Below are 26,685 nucleotides of genomic sequence, written 5' to 3' on the forward strand. Positions count from 1 at the left end.
GAAACAATGAACAATCAATCAATAAAGGGAAGTGATGTTGTTACGATGATCCTCCCGCCGTCAGTTGTAATTAGAGGAAACTGTGTTGGAGAGCTTAAATTTTATACTCATAAGTTTGTTTAGGCAGCAGTAAAAACAAGTTAAAAAAATAAAAAAATGCTAAAAAATACAGTAATTTGGGGGTATCACCTAGTTTATATATCGTGGATTCTTATAGAACTAGACCTGCCCACACACAAAAGACACATATGTGCAAAATTTGTCAAAAAACGTGTTCGACGTCCCCAAATTTTCAAAAAGGGTGTACTGTTATATGCCGACAACCCTAAAGAGGAGACTAAAAATATCATTACAGCTAATTCAGTTGGAAAATGTGCTAGTGGGGTACCGTTATATGCGGGCTATGACTAATCGTAAACCGATATAGCCCGTATTCGAACTTGACCTGTATGGAGACAAATGACAATTCTATGCAATTCGTTTACAGAAGCAGAAGTCGTCTTAAAAACAGAATATATATAATTTCTTCATTGGAATTTCTTTCGTGTTAATAATAATAAAATATTTCTCTTACTCATCATATAATCTTATTTGTATTACATATAATCCCTTAAGCTGATAATACACAACCATATGTAGGTTTCTAATGTGTGATATCGTTCCTATGGTAATTGCATAGCCATATAAGTGGAAATTCACATCTACACTGCATAAAAACACCACCTAAAATAATTGTGAAACAAGAATGAATGATATATTTGTATTCCCAAAACACTTGAAAAGGGATGTCGTTTCATTTTTTATCTAAAAAAGGACGGAGTAGCAATAATAAATTTCAACTCAATTGTAATGATGTTAATGTTTTTTACGAAGGTATACACAGAATTGAAATAAGTGAATATTTGCTTATAGATGTTGTGTAAAAAGTTCAAATAATAGAATATGCAGATTATTGATACTACATACGATACTTTACTTTTTCATTTCCCATTTTGTATCCATTCAGCATAATTCATATTTTCGCATTCATTAACTTAACTTTAATGATATTCGGAGGCACGTAACGAAAATATGATTACTTTTGAAAAGTGTCAATGACATTGCAAAATATTACACATGTTATTGTTACACATCTTGTATCGTACATATACTCCTTTGGAATAATGATTAACAAAACGAAGGCAGACCGCTTTCCAATTTTATATATGACACTTTTTTTTAAATTTTGGTGACTTTTTATACCACATAGAATTACGTTTATTATAAAAAATTCACCAAATTTTTTTTTAACTTGAAATTGGAAGTAGTGTTAAAACGAGGCCATTTATATAGACAAATACCTATTTTTTAACTGGGGAGTCGAGATTGGTATATGTAATATTGATGTAGTATGTGAAATTTTATATACCTCTGATTTAATGTAGATTTGGCTAAAATATAACTATTAGCAAAATTTTGATCACGTCATATACTCCATTCATTTCTTATGGGCTTTATTTGTATTTTTGTGGGGGAGGTGCCAGAGGAAGTAAGTCTCCATAATCAAAATTGATTTAAGTATGAACGAAATATTACGATGTTTAATGTTTAGGGTAAATCGGTTACTCTCCTTCGAAAATGAATCTAAAATTGACTGAGGGTATGAAACCTTATAACCACCAATTGCTGCAGGCAAAGATAAAGAACTATTTATTTGTGACCATAAAATAGTCACGAGTAAAAAGCCACCCCATAATTATAAAACCAACAAATTTTTAGACAGAATTTAAATATTCGGCAAATGATTCTTAAAATATCTAAACTTACCATTTAAAATCATTTCCATTATTATAATTAAAAACGTGTCATTAGTTGTGATCACTTTATTGTACATACATAAATATAGCGAGAATTTATATATTCACTTACATTATACACATTTCATTGACAAATAGTATACATACCTACGAATTATACATGTGTTAGTTATTACAATACAATATATAGAGTATAAATTTGCAATAATCACAATAAGTAAACAAAAAAGTTAAAATATAAATGCACGAATTCTTGAACATAAGTTATAAATAGTTTATACTCCCATTTAGAATAAGGGAACTTTGACAAATCAACCTCCTTAAGATTGTAATAGCTCTAAAATATATTTTATATTTCTTAAACCTAACTTGGAACGATATAGTTTGTACACTTATTAGAGGAGAATTACATTGTTTTAATCTGGAATTTAATTTCCCTTAATTTCGACCTTTAGACACCTAATTCCCGACTAGGAGTTGTTGTAGCCACTTGACCTGTGCTGCTTGTGGGTGGCGGTGGTGAGACGATACTGGGCATCATGATTGGCAAAAAAGAATAGGAACAACATCACAAAGCCTTGTAGACTAACCAAAATGACAGACAACAGTTGATACAAACATTCCAAAGGTGTGCCAGAATCCGGACGATAAGGTAATAGAAAATGTTGTAACCCAATAAAAGTCAAACAAAAACAAAACACATGGGGAAACTAATTTGATAGCCCAAATGACCATAAATAGATTACAGGTGTATGTACACAAGTATGTATATATGTTTGTATAGGGGATACATTACAAAATAATAGTGGCACATACAGCCTTGCGTATGGCCAATGGTGCCGGTTGGGCTGATTGTGGGCGTAATTTTCGTACAATAACACATGGGTATAGTTTTGCTTTTTCATGATTACAGGAAATTATTATAGTCTGAAACAATAATGTAGGTTTCAGACAACATTAACTCACAGAAACTGGAAACCAAGCAGATGTACACCGGCATCGAGAATATCCAAAGCAAAAAAAAAAAATATATCATTCATCCAGCAACTATTTTAATGAGAAAACAAATTGAAATCACATAGGATATGAGATTTTCGTTACGCCTCTATTGAGATTAATTATTATCTGTTTGTTATCTTCGGGATGAAAATATCTCGCCACTCCATATGCTGCCAAAAAAAATTAGCGGTGATAGAAAAACGTAATTTTTATTATCAAAATTTCTTTTGTTTATGAATAAAAGAATACAGGGCTTTCTGGATGCATCCTTCGAACACAAATCAAACAAACTTTAATGTTTTTAATTAAAAACCAGTAAGGAAAGTTATAAAGTCGGACTGGACCGACTATATGATACCCTTCACCACTTTGGGTATATTCCATTAATTACTTGGTTTACAATTACCATGAATATATCGAAGTTATGTATGGAAGCTATGCTATGCCTATATCTGAACCGATTTCAAGGAAACTTGCCAGAGATTAATTTATATTAAATTCAGTATGTTGTGTCAATCGGTCAAAACGAAAATATATATAGGAGGTGTATGTAAATCTGAACCGACGCTATGTACTAAATTCGTGCAAATCAAAAGATTTGCAGGGACTTTGGTGCACCATTTACCTAAAATCGGGCGAAACTATATATGGGAGCTATATATAAATCTGAACCGATTTTCATGAAACTTAGCAGACGTTATTCTAGACTTAATTCAATAGACCATACCAAATTTCGTGCAAATCAAAGCATATATAGGCACTTCGGTGCACCATTTACCTAAAATCGGGCGAAACTATATATGGGAGCTATATCTAAATCTAAACCGATTTTTTCCAATTTCAGTAGGGTTCGTCCTTGGGCCAAAAAAAATGAGCTGTGCCAAATTTCATCCAAATCGGATTATAAATGCGACCTGTACTTTGTTTACAATTTAACATCAACAGACAGACGGACGGACGGACATGCATAAATCGACTCAGAAAGTGATTCTATGAATATTCTCAAAAGGAACCATAGATCTATATCGATTCCTTTTGCCTGTTACAAACATATGCACAAAGACATAGTACCCTGTACCACAGTATGGTGAAGGGTATAATAAATCCAGTGAGCGGAGCAGTATAGTCGGACGGGGACGATCATATGATACCCTACACAACTTCCACGAAAATCTAACTTTCTGTGGGTCTATATTCTGCGTTTGGGCAATATTTCGCGATATTTGCACCCTCTTGACCGACTAGATGTCAACAAATATTTCTAATAATTAGTAGACGAGGGCTATAATTGTCCAGATTCTCCTTTCCGTGAGTTATGTTGTGATGTTGGGTTTTAAATTGTGGCCTTAGATCGGCTCGAAAAAGAAAACAAAAAAAAGTTTTCGGTCCACTTTATCCCAAAATTATTATCTGATCATCACCGAAAGTTATAAGCGTTGTCTTTGACCATACCTGGAACTTCATAGAAAATTTCAAAGCGATTAGCTAAATAATATCTCAGTACGTAAGCATCGTAAATATTTAAGTGTAACTCCCACATCTGAGTACATACGACCATATAATTGGTATCAATTTAAAGGTCAACCACTCCTCTTGGATATACTATAATTTTTCGGACCTATGTCCTTCAGGAGTAAATATATACGCCATAGAATACAATTTTTGTAATTTTTCACACAAAAGTCAGGGTCCATTTGACCCACTAAATATTGACCAATCCTTATCAAAACAGGCATGCAGGTCCATTTCATCCCCTATATATTAACCGATCTTTACCAAAAACAATAGGGGTATTCATTGGCCAGAACCCATCCTACATGCAAAATTTCGTGTTTGCAAATTATAATGGACAGTCGGACGGACACATTTGTCTAGGTCGACTCAGCTAGTCGATATATGACGATCTGTATACTTAAAGGTGGGTCTAGGACCAATATTTCGTGGCTTACAAACTCTAGGGGCTACACAAAGCTATAATACCCTGACAACATAGTTGTGTAGGGTATAATCAGTAAGGAAAGTAGCAATGATAGTATAATACCCTTCACCACTTTGGGCGTATTCAACAGAACTATTAAAACGTTTCGTGTCATCCGGTGCAACATTTACCTAAACTCCAACGAACATACAAATGTGAGCTATATCTAAATCTGAATCGATTTCAACAAAATTATATGTAAATAGTACAAACATCGGGTCTTCCGTGCACACTTTACATAAAATCGGACGAAACTATATATGGGAGCTATATCTAAATCTGAACCGATTTTGCACGAAACTTAGCACACATCTCAATAGACCTAATTCCGTACGCTGTGCCAAATATCGAGCAAATCAAAATATATATAGGGACTTTGGTGCACCAATTACCTTAAATCGGACGAAAATATATATGGGAGCTATATGTAAACCTGAACCGATTTTTCCCAATTTCATAAGGGTTCGTCCTTGAGCCAAATAAGTGACCTATGCCAACTTTCATCTAAATCGGATAATAAATGCGGCCTGTACTTTCTTTACAATTTAACATGGACAGACAGACGGACGGACGGACATGCATAAATCGATTTAGAAAGTGATTCTATGCATATTTTCAAAGGGAACCATGTGTCTATCTCGTTTCTTTTGCCTGTTACAAACATATGCACATGGACATAATACCCTGTACCACAGTGTTGTGAAGGGTATAATAAAAACACACAACAAGTTTCTCATCTTACCGGATTGTCACGTATTATCTGTGGATCTTCAACAATCTGTTTATACCACACAATCCAGGTGATACAAGTGAATGCCAACGATACAAATAAATGAACATGAATGTGTATTCGAGTGCAACGCAAAGATCTGAAACATAAAATGACAACAACGACATTGTTCATTACCTTGCAGAATTAATTGGAAATCCACAAAATTATATTTACATTGATAGATGGATAGAATGGATTTGTGTGTAAAATGAATAAAGTTTTCAATTCTGTTTTCTCACCTGAAACCCAAAAATATAATAAGCGACAGAAAAAGCGCCACACAGTCGACAATATAGCCCTTGGCGTGCAGCTCATTGACAAATGTGCGAAACAGATTTTTATGAAAAGATGCGATGAACATTGTGTGTTTCGAGAGCGTGGGAGATTAAAAAATAACTTCAATTTAAATGTAAGAAAATTGCTTATCTTACCTCCAGATCCTCATAATCTATACAATTTGTGCAATTGGACCATTCTTGTTGACTGTCTGGATGATGATACCATGTGCCATTTTCTAAACATCTGTAATGAAATTAAATTCGCTTGCAGAATATGCAATCGAAATTTTTAAATACAAATTGAAATGTTAGTATTTAAATATGTATACTTTGAATTCCATGATTCCAATAAGCAAAATACCTTACAAAAATTAAATGACCTAACATAACCAAGAATTTTAACAGAAATAATAAAACACAACATAAAATCAGTTGCTGCCATTTCTGATTGCTATTTTTACTCGGCTTAATTTGACGATGTAGTAGAAAAAATGAAAAGAGAACGTAATTCTAGTATTCAATCTCTTAAGTTAAGGATTTTTTTCTGGCTTAAATTACAAAAATATTATTAGAATGTAGTTTAAATGTGTAATATAAGATTAAATATTTAAATTGGATTTTAAATAGCTAATCTAATCTAAAATTAATATTAAAAAAAAACAATATTTTCACACATTCGAAATTAAATTTTCACATTCATTTGCAAATCTGTGAAACATTATGTAGTAACATAAAATGTGTTTATGGTGTACAAGTTCTCATATTGAAACAATATAATTGAAACAATTATAAGGAATGTTTGGAGAAACGTTGTCTGAATACAAACAAATACCTTAAAGTCTCTTTTAAGCAAATTTTGTTTTTGCCCAATGGTCTCATTTAAGTAACAGTGATATAACCTCGTAGCAGTTTCTACCCACCAACTCGCTAAGTGGTAATCTTTTAAAAGCATTCACAAGCCAAAGGTAAGCCACTCGAATATGGTGTGTGATCAACCACAGCGCTATCAAACAGCTTTCAACAACAACGATGTCGGCGAACAAAACGAAACAAACGACCAAACACCATTGTTTACTTTGTTGTCGCGATGCATGTATAATTCCTTTTCTACATGTCGAACAGGATACTTACGTTTTATGGGCAAGAAATTTACTACTGAATTCCTAGAAAAAGTCCGGACAATACTGACTTAACACTGTGCCAGTTGGCGCACGTGCTATCACAGTCGAAACATAAGGACAAAACAACTGTCCACCTTCAGCATGTGTCCACCTTTCCAGCGTTATTCAGCAATAGGGCTGTGGAATATTGTAGTGTCGATGATGATGTAGTGGCATCAGATGGTGGTGCTTAATTTGTGGATTAATTAGATTTGACGTTGCTAGTGTTGCTGCACTTATTGTGGCGTACAGTTTATTACGTTGTGCCTCGGTCACATCGTCACTTTCAATATCGATAGATCCTACAGTCACGATGGCTTCTTCAATGGAACGTGGTATGGCTGTTCGAAATTCTGCAATGAAAGTCAAAGAAAAAGAAGAAGGCATTGATGACAACGACAATGTGAATACATTTCTAAAGTAACACGTGATAACAATTGCCAGCAATGAGTGACACTAATTTGATAGCTACATTTCACTTGACATTTTATTTGGAATTGTTTATCGATCAGAATGAAAATGCATGTGAACTTTAAACTTTATAGAGAGGCATTTCATGTTGAAATATTTTTCAGTAAATTCTTACTAAAAAATGTTGTACAATGACTAAATCTAAAAAAAATGTAAGCAGATGACAAAAGTTGGACGTGATGCTTTTTTTTGTAACCTATGTATAGTGATTTAAACCAAATGTTCCAATCTAATGATGTTCCTTGTATGTATCCTGTGTCCATACCCTCCACCATAGAATGGAGGGTATATTCATTTTGTCATTCCGTTGGTATATCATCGAAATATTAATTTCCGAACCTATAAAGTATATATTCTTGAGCAGCGTAAAATTTTAATGACGATCTAAGCATGTCCGTCTAAACGAATTAAGATAGATCGCCAAAATTTTGCATAGAGTTGTCTTTTGTCTGCCGGCAGGTAAACTTCGAAGATGGGCCATATCGGTCCACTTTTAGGCAATTTTCGTTTCTTTTGGGGTTCTTGAGCGCGTTTTTCAACTGAATTCGCTGAAATTTGGTACATCGAGTTCTTATTGCTTTACTAAAAATTATAAGTATAGGTCCACTTTATCTGATAGACCCCATATAACGGTACCCCCAATTTTCAGTATTTTGGGGGTTTTGAGCGTATTTATACCCTACACAACTATGTTGTCAGGGTATTATAGCTTTGTGCAGCCACAAAAGTTTGTAACGCCGCGAAATATTGGTCCTAGACCCACCTTTAAGTATACCGATTGTCATATCTCGACTAGCTGAGTCGATCTAGACATGTGTGTCCGTCCGTCTGTCCATTGTAATTTGTAAACACGATACAGGCCACAGTTATGGATCAATCTTCACGAAATTTTGCATGTAGAATGGGTTCTGGCCAATGAAGACCCCTATTGTTTTTGGAAAAGATCGGTTAATGTTTAGGGGATGAAATGGACCAAAAACTTTTTTTCGATTTTTCTGGTCGCTCCAGAGGCCGCAATTATGGCCCAAACACCGCGAATTTTTGCATGAAGAAAGGGGTTGGGCCGAAGAATAAGCATGCCTGTTTTGATAAAGATCGGTCAATATTTAGCGGGTCAAATGGACCCTGACTTTTGTGTGAAAAATGGCAAAATTTGTATTCTATGGCATATATATTTGCCCCTGAAGGACCTAGACCAGAGAAGTTGATAGTATGTTCAAGAGGAGCGGTTGACCTTTAAATTGGTACCAATTATATGGTCGTATGTCCTCAGATGTGGCAGTTACACCTAAATAGTTACACAGGTGTTTACGTATTCAGACATTATTTAGTAACCCATTACCACACTAGAACGCGGAAATATAGCGCTGATGGCTTTAAAATTTTCCATGAGATTCCAATAATGGTCAAGGACAACGCCTATAATTTTCGGTGATGATCAGATAATAATTTTGGGATGAAGTGGCCCGAAAACTTAATTTTTGTGTTTTTTTTTTTTTTTGAGTCGAACTATAGGCCGCAATTTAAAGCCCAACCTCACAACATAACCTACGGCAAAGAGAATCTGGACAAGTACAGCCCTCGTCTACTGAATATTAGTAATATGTGTTGACCTGTTAACGCAAAATTAGATTTTCATAGAAGTTGTGTAGGGTATCATATGGTCGGCCCCGTCCGACTATACTGCTCCGCTCACTGGTTTTCAACTGAGTTAGTTGTAATTTAGTAATTTGAGTTCTTATTGGGAAGAAATTCTCTCCACAAAAAATTATAAATGTAGGCCAATTTCTTCCGATAGCCTCCATATAAGAGTACCCTAAATTTTCGGAATTTTGGGGATCTTGAGCGTGTTTTTCAAACGAATTGAGATAGATCGCCAAAATTGTGAATAGAATCGTCTTTTGTCTGAAGGCAGGTCAAGTACGAAGATGGTCTACATCGTCCACGTTTAGGCATAGCTCCCATATAAGGGTGCCCAACATTTTGCGGTATTTTGGAGTTTTTATTGCACCGAATTCGCTGAAATTTGGTAATTTGAGTTCTTATTGGGTAGCAAATATCCCTACTAAAAATTATAAATATGGGTCCATTTTTTCGGATAGCCCCCATGTTTCGGTATTTTGGCGTTCTTGGACGCGTTTTATAACTGAATTCGCTGAAATTTGGAACATTGGGTATTTAGTTCTGATCGTATTTTTCGACGGAATTGGCTATAATTCGAGTTCTTATTGGGTAGCAAATCTCCCCACTAAAAATTACAAATATAGGTCAATTTTGTCGGTGCCATATAAGGGCCCCCCCACAATTTTCAGTCTTTTGAGGTTCTTGAACGCGTTTTTCAACCAAATTCTTTGTAAGTTGGTTTCTTGTAGTCGTAGATGGTAGCAAACCTTCCTCCCAAAAATGTTTCATAATCGCCCCCCTTTTAAGCATAGTCCCCATATAACCCCCTTTTTATACCCTTCACCACAGTGTGGTACAGGGTATTATGCGTTTGTGCATATGTTTGTAACAGGCAAAAGGAATCGATATAGACCCATGATTCCTTTTGAGAATATGCATAGAATCACTTAATTTTAAATTTTTTGAAACCGTGAAAGAGTGGGGTCTCCTTAAACATTATTTTAAATATTGCACATTATTCGAATTTCAAATTTAATATATTTCAAATCATATAGCAGCAATATAATTGAAACATATTAATGCTATATCTTAAATGTTACAAGACAGACGCACAAAGAAGAATCGATATATAATTTTACTCGGGTCAAGAGTATACCACGAGCTTCAAAATAAACTTTACACATTGGTTTTCACGATTAAAATGGGACACCTTCGACAATGACGTTTTGTACATTATTGGATTTGATCAATAGATATCGAATATTAAAATAAATAAATGTAGTAAAGCAGGAAATCTGTAGCTAATAAGCTGACTTAGATGCACGGCTTTTTTTTGCAGATGCTTTTGTAATATTTCCATTCCATGTCGTAAGTATTTCGTGTATAAAACTTTTCACATTTTAAGGCAACTTTATTAAAAAATAAATAATTACAGTATATTTTCTTATAAAAAGGATAATGTTTTAGAAGACTAATAGAAAAACAATTACAAAAAACTATAGAAACTACATCTGAGGTATATTCGGTATTTTTAAGAATGGTACAGTCGACCATATAAAGAATGTGCTATGTTATTTCCTTTTATTGTGTTTGGATTTAAAAGAAAAAAATATTCAATATGGTTGGAAAACAAATTCTGATAGTGTGTGTGTGGCCTCGATACGCCAACGTCCGCCGTTGGAAAAAACTACTACTACTACTATGTAATGACTTAAAAGTATTCATTTTATATATGGCTTCATCTTCTGATGTCTCGTATGTGTGTAAGTTTGTAAAACTATAACGAAGCCTTTGTCGTTCAGACATCCTTATTTATGCTGAATTTTGTCGAGCATTGTTAATGTGAAAACGTTGTTTCTCGAACGAAGATGAAAACAACGGGCTAGATAAGTGATATTAGCATGTAAATTAATACATTTAAGAAAAATAACGTTTAGAAATGTATTACTTGGAACAAAGAGGAGGCAAATAGAAACAATAGCAACTACAACAACATGTATTTTAATGTATTTGCTAGCGTATTGCATTGTTTAAATAAGTGTTCTTTTAAATTTAACAAAGAAGGTGAAAGATAAATACGCATTTGGTGAGAAGATGTTTGTTTTATATTCAAATGCCGAAAAAGAAATATATTAATTAAAAGAAACAGTAGACCAACAATATATTTGTTCTTCTACTTTGACAAACCCATACAGGGAAATATACACATTCGTTGAACAGACTACGAAATGATATTTTCTCAAGAACCTCTAATAATATTCCTAATAATATTTCACATTGCATTCATTTCATTGCAAATATCTATCTAATTTTGCAACCCTATGCTAATTTGTATTGACATCTTCATTACTGTCCATTAACATAGCAAGTCGAAATTTCATTTTACTCCAGAGTAACGCCCAGCCTATTACCTTGGACAATAATTGTCACATGCGCAGCTAATTAGCATACATTAAATGAAATGAAACAACTGCAGCAGCCAGACATCCACTTTGCAATCTTCCATTTGTGTTGATGTCTGTCAACTTAAGTGACATTTGCACTTAGCTGTGGTAGGGTTGCAAAAAGTTCAATGAAATGCATGAAATAATAAAACATATAACTTTAAATAAATCAACGCGTTTTTTGATGGGGAATCACTCAGAGCTAATGGAGAAATTGTTTTGATGTTTTTAATAATTAATGGAAAGAAGAAAAAAAATTATTTAAAATAAAATTCAATAAAACATATTAATCTATACCAATAAAAGAGTAAAGTGAATGACTGACTTGACGATTCATCAACGCACAAACGAAACGGCTGAAGGTAGAATCTTGAAATTTTGGGTGAGTGTCTTAAATGCTGGGTTTTTGGAACAGTACGAAAATAACTAAAAAGTACTAAATATGATACAATTTGTATTTGGCGATCCGGTAGAGCTAGAACTCTTACATTTTAAATGAGGGTCACTGATGGCGTGTAGAATAGATATAGCAAAGAGTTTTATTGGACATTCGGACTATAAGAAAAGTACTAAATATGGTACAATTTCGTAGCATGTGAATGGATAGAGCTAAAAACTTGAAATTTGAAAAAGGGTTGAGATATAGGGTCTATTTAAGGAGATGGTTTTGAAATCGCGTACTCATGTGTACGAAAAGTACTAAAGTGAAAAGTACTAAATCGTACTATAATTGGTACAATTTGGATTTGGGTGAACCAACAGAGCTGGAACAAGGAAATTTGGATTTAGGATCATTGTTGGGGTGTAGGATTGGTGTATGTAGGAAGTTTTAGATAATCGTACTAATGTGTACTATATGGTACGAAATTTGGATTTGGGTGAACCGATACAGCTGGAATCTTGACATGAACGATGGAGCGGTAACAATGAAATTTGGAGTCAGGATCATTGTTGGGTTGTAGGATTGGTGTATGTAGAAAATGCTACCAAATTTGGATTTCGGTGAACCGATAGAGCTGGAATCTCAACATTTGAAGTTAGGATCATTGTTGGGGTGTAGGATGGGCTATGCAAAAATTTTTGGAATTTCGTACTAATGGGTGAACCGATAGAGCTGGAATCTTGAAATTTGTTTTTAGGATCACTGTTGGGGTTTGGATTGTCGTTTGTAGAAAGTTTTGGAAACTCATACCAATGTGTACAAAATGGTACCAAATGTGGATTTGGGTGAACCGATAGAGCTGGAACGCTGAAATTTAAAAAATAGGCTTACAGTTGGAGTGTTGGATTGCGGTATGGGTGTAGTTTTGGAAATTCATGCTTATGGGTACTAAATTGTAGTAAATTTTGGTACAAATTGAATTTCCCACATTCGCTAACGGAGTTGCGGGCATATGCTAGTTTTATATTTCTCCTTACATTCAATTTTGGTAAAACAATTGTTCCAACTAATCTTACATTATATAAGTAACTTAATTGATTAAATTGGTCTTCTTTGGTTCAAAAAGGGTTCTCACTTGTTTTCGCGATTTAGAATTTCCACGATTTTTAATCTTCTGCCAAATGTTAGTAAATTATTTTATATTAAGCCTCACGAGGCTGGACCTGTGTAATCCTGTAGATATTTTAGCAGATAGTCCAAATCCGAATACCTACAACGCTTTGTTTAAAAATACATGCCTGTTTTGAGGAATATCGGTATAACATATTTATCCAGAGGGATATAGACCAGAGCAGTTGATAGTGTATCCCAGAAGGAAGGTTCGCCATTAAATAAATACTAACTAAATAGATGAATGTGTTCGAATTTTCTAATATTGATAGGTTAATATATAGTGGGTCAAATGGGACAATAACTATTGGGGAAAAAGAAAAAAAAAAAATATCCAAGGCAAAAGGAGTAGATAACCTTAAAATTTAGATAATTTATATTGACTTCTATACACGGATATGGGAATTATACTGCATACACATAACATAAATATCCTGATATTGTGTAGTAGTATTATTCAGGTCAGGAGGTGTATAACTCGCGGTTTTTCAACTCTTCTGAAATTATTTTCAAAAAAATTCAAGTCTAGTGGCAGTTGTGTAGTGTATCATATGGTTGGTTCCGTCCGACTATACTGCTTGGCTCATTTGTTCACATTGGAAAATCAAACTCATTGTGTGAAATATAGGAAATTTAAATCAGAAATATAAAAAAAAAACTTTTTGGGATGATATCAAAAATTCCAAATATGGTAAAAAAAAGTTATAAATCGGCAACACTGCTGAAATTCGACATCTATCCAACCATGGTGCAATTATACAAAGTAGGGTATATTTTGTCAACAAGGAAAAAATATACCTCTACCTTGTGGTAGAGGTTTATTTTCCTTCCACCAGGAGGATGACATTCAAAATATGTTATGATGGTACCGAAAAATATTGTTAATGGACATGAGAAAAAGATGATTCAAAGACATAGACACCGTAAAGACTCGACAAAATGCATTTTCATAAAATAGTTTATATTATTATGATATCATGATAACAGAGGAAAACCCATCTTTTGGGATTTGTCGACGTATTTATTGTCGTATCTTTATATTTTTATGTCTTTGGATTATAAGAAGGATATGGAACTCATTGTTTTCAATTTTGTTGAATATTAAAACTTAGTAGCACTTAAACAGCAAGACCTTGTCAAAAATGTCTAAACATTTTACCATTTCATTTTATTTGCATCTCCGAAAAAAACACAGAAAAATTCCACTCCGTCTAAAATTAATGGCCTTCGCTCAACGAAATTTCTTTAAAAATTCATATTTCCTCCTGATATGGGACCATAATCAGTAGAACAATAACAATCACATTTTCGTACATCCTCTACCATCGTAAATATTTAAATTTGTTTATTATTGAAAACAAAATACCACACGTTCTGTTTCTATTCTATCATTTCACCCGTTGAAATCCGCTGTTGTGTTTATCTCTTGGACGGCAACTGATTTTTATGCGCTTTTGAGTAGTAACATCAGACTTTCTTGTTTTAGTATTTTCAACAGAATGTTTGGATACATGTTGAAAGTATAAGGTTTACATTCAATAATGATTAGATACATTTAAATTTAGAAATTGGTCGATAACACCGTGACATGAACAAGTTCAATAATACAAGCGAGGTTATATTTCAATTATCTTGTGTCAAAAAAAACCATATTTTTCGTAATGGCTTTAATATACGCAGCATTTTTATACCCTTCACTATAGTATGGAGGGCATACTTTGAAAGTGGTTTAAGTAAACATTAGGTTTTGATACAAATCCTATGTTTATAGAAAAGTTTACAAAACATGTTACGTTATCTATTCTATCGTGTTCAATTGCACAAATCCACATACAAAATTAATACCATTAACAACATTTTAAAACAAATCAAACCCAATCCTTTAAATATCTCAATATAAGAAAAAATTGACTTTTAACACTTTCAAATTAAACGATGAATATTAATTCAGTTTTTCGGTTGGTAGGGTTCCGAACCTGTAAAGTATATATTTTTGATTGGCGTAATTAAGATATGGTGCTGAAATTTTTTGGTATTTTGTCTGCAGCTAGGTCACGTTTTTGCGTAGCTTCCATATAATGGTGTTCATCAATTTCCGGCATTTGGCGATATCGTTGAAGTTTTCCAATAATATCGAGCCATATTCGCCAAAAAACGTAACCCTCAATTTGAAATTTTACAGGAGAAGGTTTTGTTTTTATAAAATCAGATTTAATAAAGCTATTATTTTGAAATTCAGAATTATATTTTAAAACAAAACTATAGTTCTAAATTTCTAAATAATAGTTTTATTAAATCTGAATTTATTAAAACAAAACCTTCTCCTGTAAAATTTCAAATTGAGGGTTACGTTTTTTTTTTTTTTTGGCGAATATGGCTCGATATTTTGAAGATTTTGGACACAGAATTAAACCGAACGGTCTGTAATTTGATATTTTGGATTCTCTTCACAAATAATTAATGCCCATTTTTTTAGTAGTTTGGCATTCTCCTAATTTTAGTAATATATACTAAATTTTCGGTATTATAGGTTTTTTGATCACATTCTTCGACCAAACTCGCTGTATTTGGAACTTTGAGATCGCATTGGGTATTACAGTCGACTCCGCTTTACTGAAACGGAAAAAAATCTGGATGTTTTTTTCAGTTATCCGATGTTTTCAATTAAGCGGAGATCGGTTAACTGAAAATATTTTTAGTTATCCGAACTTCTCATAAGCGAAAATTTTTTCAGTTTTAGAAATTTCAATAATCCATATTTTTCAAGTTTTAGGAATATATATAGAAATTAAAACTGGTTGACATGTTAATTTCTTATGTGATTTTTATTGTAACGAAGTCCATCGTCTGCCTGTTGCAATGCTAAGATCCATTTTAAATATGATTTCGTCAATAATATATTCTAATATTTGTGATACATCTTAGATGTATTGATTTCAAAAAAATGTTTGAAAATGTTTCATATTAAGCTACAAGCCGATTTTAAGCCCTGACTGACTTTGATGTAATATGCAATATGGGGTTGTGAATGACTAACATACCTCCTTGCTAAATCTGTTTATAATAGATTCACATTTATACATTATTCCTATATCATCTATTCTTGATGGCTCAACCCCCTCAAAAGTTTGTTAATTTTATGGGACCTCGAAACATATTTTTATACATCCTTAATTCTTGTATATAAATTATAGAAATGTGAACGCTGTTTTTGAGTTCCTTTCAAAGGTTGGCCGGACAAACTTAACGTTCTTCGACGTCAAGTTTATATGTAGTTGACAAACACGTTCCATATGTCGGTAATAATCAATAATTGGAGAAAAATATCTGTTAGGGTGGGTTTTGCAAGCTACTCCGTAATTATCTTTCATTCTCATGACTTTCAGTAATGCGGAGTGATTTCAAAGGAAATTGCAATATTTGACTCCAAACGTTATTTCAGTTATCCGATATTTTCAGTTATGCGAAGTTTCACTTATCCGGAGTAAATTTTGGGCGACCAACCTAAAATGAAATGGTGCAGGAAATCTATTTCACTTATCCGATATTTTTCAGTTAAGCAACTTACAATAAAGCGGAGTCGACTGTATTAGTATTAGGCTCATAGGAAATAATAATGAAATATTACAACGTTCAGCCCATTAATGACTGAACCATGTTGCGTATTATTATCCAAGGTTGTAATAAAAAGTGCGATACATAAATCATTCGCCCGGGTATAGATGAAATATCACATGTAATTTGGCAGTTGAGGGTTTCAATAAAGTTTTGATATAGCCCTCACACAATTTTTCCGACCGATTTAAAGTATTTTGAATATTATTGACACGATTAAACTATACGACGTTTTTACTTAACTACTTCTATAAAATGTTCAACATTTAATTTAAAGATTACAGTGAATATAAGAGAAGCGCTTTTTATCGGTCAAATATATGTATGTGATTGTGTAAAGTTTTGTTCGTATACTTATATTGTATACAAAAATTTTATACTAAAAATTGTATAATAGAAATTAGTAGAATCGGCTGTAATTTGATATTTTGGATTCTCGTTGGGTAGAAATTTCCCCACCAAAAATTATCAATGTGGGTCTATGTTTCGGGATAGAGAACAAATTTTGTGGACCTCGGGCACGTTTATCCATCAAACCGACTAAAATTTGATTTTTTTATTTTAATCGTGTGTCAAATTTCCCAACTAAAAAGTATTATATATGTAAAAAAACTGTCAAGGCGAAGGTTAGTACATAGTCCTCATATTAAAGTACTGCGTTCTTTTAAGGTTTAGAACCTTTCTCTGCCGAAGTGGCTGTATTTTAAAAATATGTTTGCCGAACTTTTGCTATGTAGGTTCATATTTTCTCTCGGAGCCTTTCAATACCGAAAGAGGATTCAGACAAGGTGACAGTGTCGTGTGACCTGTTAAACATCCTGCTTGAAAAGGTTATACGAGATTCAAATATGAACAGAAATGGTACTCTGTACACCAAACGACATATGTTACTCGCCTACGCCGACGACATCGACATAATGAGTCGATCATTGCGATCGGCAACATCCACCTTTGAACGAATTGGGAAGGAGCCTGCCAAAGTGGGACTGGCAGTAAATGGCAAAAAGACCAAGCAGATGGTATCAACGCACAAGAAGTTCAGTAGACTCGGGCCAACTGTGGAACTACAGCTTAGAGGTAGTGAACGATTTTATATACCTCGGTACTGCCATAAACGAAACTAATACAATCAGCTGTCAAATCTGGAGAAGAATACTGCTGGCCAACATATGGTACTATGGTCTGAGGCAGACATCGACCTAGCGATTACGTTGGCTAGGCCATCTTGTGAGAATGGATGAAGATGCCCCAGCTCAAAAGGCATATAAAAGCGACCCAAGTGATGGAATCCGATGGTATAAAAATTTCTGACCAGCCGAACTTTAGATTTTTTACTTGTTAACAGATGTACTGACACTTTTTTAGCATTGAATAATCAACATCATAGCGTGAAACATAGGACATTTAAATGCGTCAGTTTGAAATCGAAGTAATGCCCAAAATTTTAACTAATTCCAGAAAAAATAAAAATGCTAAAAAAGGTGCTAGGTGCTAGATCACTTTTTTTGGTGCTAAAAGAGTTTGAATAGTGCTAAATCTAGCACTAAAAGTGCTAAATTGGCAACACTGACCACATGTGATGTATTGACTTTTAAGTTCAAGTGACAAGTATATTTTTAATATTTGCAATAAAGTATGTTTTCGTTTTTTACTTTAACTAAATGGAAGAAATCAGAAGCATTAAAAAGCTTCATGGGAGGATATCCCAACAAAAAAACTAAGGGAACTGATGAGAATCAGTGGCGTGATCTGAAACTATAGTCAGGGATGGTCCGTGTGACGAATTTTTAGGTTTTCGACTGTCAAAAAGGTGTAAACGTCAAAAACGTCATATACCTGTATAAAATGTAATAATATCAATATTATCAGCATATACAGTTATTTTCAAGAATATATATTATTTTTACATATATCTGACTATTCCTTACTAGAACTGATAAAAATTTCTAAATTTTTTTGAGAAGAAAATTTTGAAATTTTATATGGATTTGAGTAAGGCATGCTTAATTTCCAAATTGATTAATGGAAATAGCTATTTTGTCAAAAACCTAATGGATTTAGGTAGGTTTCCGACGTTTCTGGCGTATGTATTATACGTCGGAAATGTATGTAATTTACGTCACTGTTTCTGACAGGCCATCTCTGACTATAGTCTTCCCTGCCCTACCCCTCGACGAACACTGCCATAAATTCCCCACTAATAAATAGTTGTTTTTTTATAAAAACAACAAACTGGGATTCAGCCTGACTATTTGGCAAAAACAAAATACAAATGGTATCCCGAATAAACCGTCAACACTACAGAAATCGAAATGTTCAACATAAAAATATCAATGATAAGGTGGTTTGACGTGATTGCTGTGAATAACCAATGCCAGTAGAGGACATTGCTGCAAAAATAAAGTAATTAAAAATCATGTTCAAATGTCCCGAAGTTCCAGTGAAAATAAACAGTTTTAAGCTAGACCGAATACCTACCCCTGGCAAGAAGACACCACACAATTCAAAACACTAAAATTCGAATTTAAAACTATTGGAGAATATCCTTAACTAACATTTTCAATATCTTATTCCATCGGTACTAACTGAAATATGTAATTCTATAAATCAAACCGGTGTTGGTTTTCAAAAGAAAATCATAAGGTTGCTTCTTGTTAATTTTGTGCCAAATTATTCAAATCTGTGGAGTGAATGCATTTCTGTAAAGTTTTGTAAAACAATTATAAATACGTCGAAATTTTATATCCAGAATGAGATCCCCTTAAAACTAGTTTAAGGCCGATTTTCAATTATGTTATAATTGTCATACAATTATTCATTATGGAAAACACTTTTATAGCAATTATGAACAAAATTTGACCGCGCTACATCCTTGCGTTCCGGAGTTTCATTACATTCCCTCCGAGAAATACATAACACTTCAATATCAAGAAAAGCAAATGGAATATCTACGAAAAATCAATGAAATTACTCTTTAGGTTAATTTTTACAAGAATTAAAAATAATTATGAGGGTACAATTCGAATACGAAACGATTTAAATACTTTGGAAAGTATACACAAATTGATACTGAATTGCATTGAATTTACTTCGTAGTATATTAAAGGAAGAAGTTCGAATATTGTTTATGCAATGAATGGTTTAATGCGTTTAGGTAGTGGACTTAACTAAACTACACCAGACTTACATCGATGCTTGCTGCTGACCCAATGAACTCGAGGGTTCAACAAATAGTATCAATTGCCACTGACACGAAAAATAGGATATCGCCTCATTCAATGCCACTTGTGTTAGTGGTAGTTTAGTTTAATGTCGTATTGGACATAGTTAGAATGAGTGTGGTGTATTAGTGTAATTAAAATAATAAATCAATTTAGTATGGAGAGAGGAGAAACGTGTTTTCAGAAAAAAAGAAGAAAGAACAAGAAAAACGTGAGCGTGAGCAAATCGAGATGTACAGGAGTCAGAATGAAGTCCGGAAATTTTACCAACGAGTAAAACACCAAACCGAAGGCTTTGGTGCAGGCACATCCTCCTGTAGAGATGAAGAAGGAAACCTGGTGACAGATACAGACAGCGTGTTGAGGATCTGGAAGGAGCATTTCGAAAAGCTTCTAGTATCAAATAGTGGCGATGAAGAAGATACCCCAGAACCAATAAGAGATGATGGTATAGAATGTATACCACCTAGCCAAGATGAGGTCATAAAAGCAATTAATCGGCTCAAGAACAACAAAGCAGCAGGAGCCGATGGGTTACCAGCCGAACTATTCAATTCTGGTGGCCAGATGCTGGTCTAATCAGCACCAGCTGATTAGCACAATTTGGCTAGATGAATGCATGCCCAGTGATTGGAACCTCAGCATCCTGTGTCCCGTGTACAAAAAAGGAGACAAGACGATATGTGAGGAATAAGTCTCCTTCCCATTGCATATAAAGTGCTATCCAGTGTGCTGTGTAAACGATTGAAGCCAATGGTCAATGACATCATCGGACCATACCAATGCGGCTTCAGACCTGGCAAATCCACCATTGACCATTGATTTTCACTCTGCGCCAAATCCTGGAAAAGACCCACGAAAAACACATTGACACAAACCCCCTATTTGTCGACTATAAAGCCGCATTGGACAGCCCTATCCGTTCAGAGGTGTTTAAAGCCATGTATGCGATCGGCATTCCTGCAAAATTAATACGGCTATGCAGGATAACTTTAAGTGGCAAAAGGTCAGCAGTTAAAGTAGGAAAGGACCTATCGGAGCCCTTCAATTCCGAACGAGGATTCAGACAAGGTGACAGTTTGTCGTGTGATGTTTTTAACATCCTACTGGAAAAGGTCATACGAGACGCACAGGTGAACAGAAATGGCACTCTGTACACCAAACAACACATGTTACTCGCCTACGCCGATGACATTGATATAATGGGTCGAACATTGCGAGCGGTAACAGCCACCTTTGAACAAATTGAAAAGGAGTCTGCCAAAGTGGGTCTGGCAGTAAACGGCGAGAAGACCAAGCTGATGGTATCAACGCGCAAGACGTCCAGTAGACTCGGACCAACTGTGGAACTTGAGAACGACAGCTTCGAGGTAGTTAAAGACTTTATATACCTTGGTACCGCCATAAATAAAACAAACGACATCAGTTTTGAAATTCGGAGAAGGATTGTGATGGCCAACAGATGCTACTATGGTCTAAGTAAGCAGTTTAGAAACAAGGCCACCTCCTGCCAGACCAAACTCACACTTTACAGGACGCTGATACTACCCGTGCTATTATATGGATCAGAAGCATGGGTACTTGCGCAAGCAGATGAAGCAGCTCTTGGGGTGTTTGAGAGAAAAATTCTCCGAAAGATCTACGGGCCGATCTGCGTCGACGGTGAATATCGGCGTCGAATGAACCACGAGCTCTACAATTTATACGCGGACATCGACATAGTCAGTCGTATTGAGCTGCAGCGACTACGGTGGCTAGGCCATGTTGTGCGGATGAATGAAGATGCCCCAGCTCAAAAGGCATATAAAAATGAGCCTACTGATGGTTCCCGTAGAAGGGGAAGGCCACCAATTAGATGGAAAGACCAAGTAGAAAACAACATCTTGGAACGTGGTCTTCCAAATTGGTGGACTTGCGCACAAGACCGACGCGCTTGGAAATCATTTTTAAGCTCGGCTTATGGAACAACCGTTCTGTAACAAGCCAGCTAAGTAAGTAAAAGTAAGTGAGCAAAGTGAGCGTGAGCAAATCGAGATGTACAGGAGTCAGAATGAAGTCCGGAAATTTTACCAACGAGTAAAACACCAAACCGAAGGCTTTGGTGCAGGCACATCCTCCTGTAGAGATGAAGAAGGAAACCTGGTGACAGATACAGACAGCGTGTTGAGGATCTGGAAGGAGCATTTCGAAAAGCTTCTAGTATCAAATAGTGGCGATGAAGAAGATACCCCAGAACCAATAAGAGATGATGGTATAGAATGTATACCACCTAGCCAAGATGAGGTCATAAAAGCAATTAATCGGCTCAAGAACAACAAAGCAGCAGGAGCCGATGGGTTACCAGCCGAACTATTCAATTCTGGTGGCCAGATGCTGGTCAGGAGCATGCACCAGCTGATTAGCACAATTTGGCTAGATGAATGCATGCCCAGTGATTGGAACCTCAGCATCCTGTGTCCCGTGTACAAAAAAGGAGACAAGACGATATGTGCCAACTATAGAGGAATAAGTCTCCTTCCCATTGCATATAAAGTGCTATCCAGTGTGCTGTGTAAACGATTGAAGCCAATGGTCAATGACATCATCGGACCATACCAATGCGGCTTCAGACCTGGCAAATCCACCATTGACCATTGATTTTCACTCTGCGCCAAATCCTGGAAAAGACCCACGAAAAACACATTGACACAAACCCCCTATTTGTCGACTATAAAGCCGCATTGGACAGCCCTATCCGTTCAGAGGTGTTTAAAGCCATGTATGCGATCGGCATTCCTGCAAAATTAATACGGCTATGCAGGATAACTTTAAGTGGCACAAGGTCAGCAGTTAAAGTAGGAAAGGACCTATCGGAGCCCTTCAATTCCGAACGAGGATTCAGACAAGGTGACAGTTTGTCGTGTGATGTTTTTAACATCCTACTGGAAAAGGTCATACGAGACGCACAGGTGAACAGAAATGGCACTCTGTACACCAAACAACACATGTTACTCGCCTACGCCGATGACATTGATATAATGGGTCGAACATTGAGAGCGGTAACAGCCACCTTTGAACAAATTGAAAAGGAGTCTGCCAAAGTGGGTCTGGCAGTAAACGGCGAGAAGACCAAGCTGATGGTATCAACGCGCAAGACGTCCAGTAGACTCGGACCAACTGTGGAACTTGAGAACTACAGCTTCGAGGTAGTTAAAGACTTTATATTTATATTTATATTGTTTTATTTATGGCGGTACCAAGGTGGTACCGCCATAAATAAAACAAATGACATCAGTTTTGAAATTCGGAGAAGGATTGTGATGGCCAACAGATGCTATTATGGTCTAAGTAAGCAGTTTAGAAACAAGGCCACCTCCTGCCAGACCAAACTCACACTTTACAAGACGCTGATACTACCCGTGCTATTATATGGATCAGAAGCATGGGTACTTGCGCAAGCAGATGAGGCAGCTCTTGGGGTGTTTGAGAGAAAAATTCTCCGAAAGATCTACGGGCCGATCTGCGTCGACGGTGAATATCGGCGTCGAATGAACCACGAGCTCTACAATTTATACGCGGGCATCGACATAGTCAGTCGTATTGAGCTGCAGCGACTACGGTGGCCAGGCCATGTTGTGCGGATGAATGAAGATGCCCCAGCTCAAAAGGCATATAAAAATGAGCCTACTGATGGTTCCCGTAGAAGGGGAAGGCCACGAATTAGATGGAAAGACCAAGTAGAAAACAACATCTTGGAACGTGGTCTTCCAAATTGGTGGACTTGCGCACAAGACCGACGCGCTTGGAAATCATTTTTAAGCTCGGCTTATGGAACAACCGTTCTGTAACAAGCCAGCTAAGTTAGTAAAAGTAAGTAATTTAGTATAGTATATAGAAGGCTTAGTTATATTTTAATTGTTTAATTTGTCTAGGTTTACATTTATTTGAGGCGAAGCTACTTTTTTGGTCTCTTTAGGTATATTTAAAAATATAAGGTTGAGGAAAAAAATCAATTTTTTTTGTAAATGGTTTAAAACGGTTTTATGGTCGATTTTTAGCTCCTGGGCGATGTTACGACTGCTAATATGCCGGTCAACAATTTCTGAACTATTTCCTACGACCGGCCTACCTGGCGAGGTGCATCTTTAACATCAAAAATTCCTGATCAAAATCTACGAAACCAAAATTGAACATAATTGGCTGTTACAATTTCGGAACCATAAAAACCGAATTTTCTCTTTCTTCATTTCCATTTTTAACACCCTGTGACTCACAACTGAATGCAATAAAAAAACAGCAAAATTACTGCTAAATGTCACCCTTCCAACGAGCATAAATCTGAAATTGTTTGATCGATATTTTACGAGAAATCTATCAGTACAGCCATCAAACGAATTTAAATAAGTAAATACATCTCAATAGGCTTCGTACTTGAGCCAAATAAATGAGCTTTTCCAATTTCATCTCATTCGGATCGGAAATGCGACGTGTACTTTGTTTACAATAATGTAAAAACGAAAAAAAATTATTTAAAAAATCAGAATTTCAAAACGTACATTCCTTAACTAGTTTTGCCAAGAGCCATTTTGGCCTTTTGGTACCTAAAATTAATACGGAATTGCAGTCATTTGGAAAATGCGGAAGCCCTCCAGAATACTTATAATGAGACTGGACCTTTTTATGAAACCATTTTGAAAATGCTCTAATTTTAATCCTCTGAGGATATAAAATACCAATTTGAAGACATTATAATGCCGAAAATTACCGAAATAAAATTGTACACATTTAACTATAAAAATATTTATTTAACAATAAAATATATAATTTTGCAATATTTGTTTAAATGTGTGATGAAGGTTTGTGTTTTTCTAATGCTGTAATTTTTCAATAATTTCAACCTTTAAACGGCGCAATAAAAATATGAAATGGAAATTTAAGATTGTATACTATAATACGTTCAGCTGATATAATCATATCAATATATGGGAGATATCCAACAAGAAAATGCTAATTTGCCAGCAAACTTGGAATTAAGGGAACCCCACCCATTCTCGATTTTAGTTTTTCAAGATTTTCAATGGGCTGGTAAATCAATACCAATGCTTGTTAACGTTTGTAACTTTGCACATATATATTTGAAGATTTAAAAGAGAAGAAAAATAATTTACAAAAAAAAATTGTAATTGTTTTGTTGTTGTTTTTTGTAATTAAATAAAAGTCCTTATTATTGATGGCGGGCATGATAACTCCTCACTGGAACATCGGAATCCGAAAATTCCAACGGTGTTAGAAAGAGTACATGTCTTGCTCTCGTATGAACTAGGATTATTGACTTCGCTCTAAAATTAACAAAATGGCGGACCTTTAAAAAATATTTTTGGAAAATCGCCGATTTTTGTCCAAAAACCAAGTTAAAAAATAAGGAAGAAATTCACCGATTGGCTTTATCCTAGTTCATACTATAGCTATACACTCACAGAGAAACGTGTAAAAATTTGGAATCGATTGGGTTATTAGTTTTAGAGTTATCGTGCCCGCCATTCGCAAAAGAGAAAAACGCGTTTAAAGTTTGAGAAGCCCTTTAGCCGTCACTTGATGCTGACACAATATTTTCAAGAGGTCTTGAGATTTTCACTTGAAATTTTATAGGGACATTCTTGAATTAGTGTAGATTCGAATTAAATGAAAAAAATTTTTGACCCCGAGAATGGGGGGTCCCCTTAAATTTATAATAATCTGAAATCTGTCGTGAGTTACCATTGTATTTGAGCTGAAAAAAATACACATGTGTCCATTAATTGAGAAATTAAGTTTAGTATATCACACGGATTTGACTATTGTTCCGAGGGGGGAGAAAGGGAATGATTAACTCTATTATAAAAAAAATTCCATCTTCGGAATTGACCAAGAAATTTAGGTTCGGCAAATATAAGAAAATGTGAGTGAATGTAACAGAAATTCTTTTATGTAAGTAACAAACCATCGATTGGATATTTTTTGGGAAAAGTATTTCCATTCACAAATCCATTTTCTTGTACATATTGGTTGCTGAACAATAAAATTATAAAAAGAAGAATTTTACAGTGAAATAAGCGTAAGTTTTTGTTGTCCTATTTGATATGTCCTCATAGTGATAAAGAAGAGAAATCTCTTAACTCTAGATGACGTGTCTAAATCTCAAAATCACATATAATTGGTACAGACATTAAGAACAAAATTGCGGTTCATGTAATGTTATTTGGTGAAAGTAATTTCTTCGAATGTGTTGATAGGAGTGGATATACTTTTATGTCAATGTTGTACATATCGTCATCATAATGTTGAACATGTCGTCATCATAAATGCAAACGGACGTAACTATACTTTTACTAATTTTACAGGAGAAGCAAAAAACGTTATAAAATCTATAAAAATGGAGTAAGGCTAGTTTCAAAGTTTAACTGCACTATAGATCCACATTTTTATTATTATTATTATTTTTTATTTATTTATTTATTTATTTTTTTTTTTGGTTTTTAAAGGTTTTATGTCAGTTAAGTCTTTTTGACGTGATATTTTCTGAAATAAAAGGACGTAACTACAACACAATTGTAGTACAGCAAAGTGACTAATAATTATCCGATTAAGACTAAAATTTGTACAGCGAACCGGGGTAACGTGTGTTAAGTTTTGTTCAAATCGGTTCAGATTTAGGCATAGCTCCCACATAAATTTTTGTTCGATTTTGTGTAAATGGTGCATTAAAGGCCCTACATTTTTTAGATTTGCACGAAATTTAGCATAGCGTACTGAATTGA

General features: G+C 34.8%; 1 pseudogene; it reads right to left on the bottom strand.

Annotated features, from left to right (window-relative positions):
- Positions 1-5,515: 5,515 nt before the first annotated feature.
- The window catches only part of LOC133336768 (calcitonin gene-related peptide type 1 receptor-like), a 45,950-nt pseudogene continuing 24,780 nt past the window's right edge, over positions 5,516-26,685 (bottom strand).

Source organism: Musca vetustissima, unplaced genomic scaffold, assembly GCF_032173495.1.
Source record: "Musca vetustissima isolate MV318-11 ecotype Yass unplaced genomic scaffold, APGP_CSIRO_Mvet_v1 utg2186, whole genome shotgun sequence".
Lineage (NCBI taxonomy): Eukaryota > Metazoa > Arthropoda > Insecta > Diptera > Muscidae > Musca > Musca vetustissima.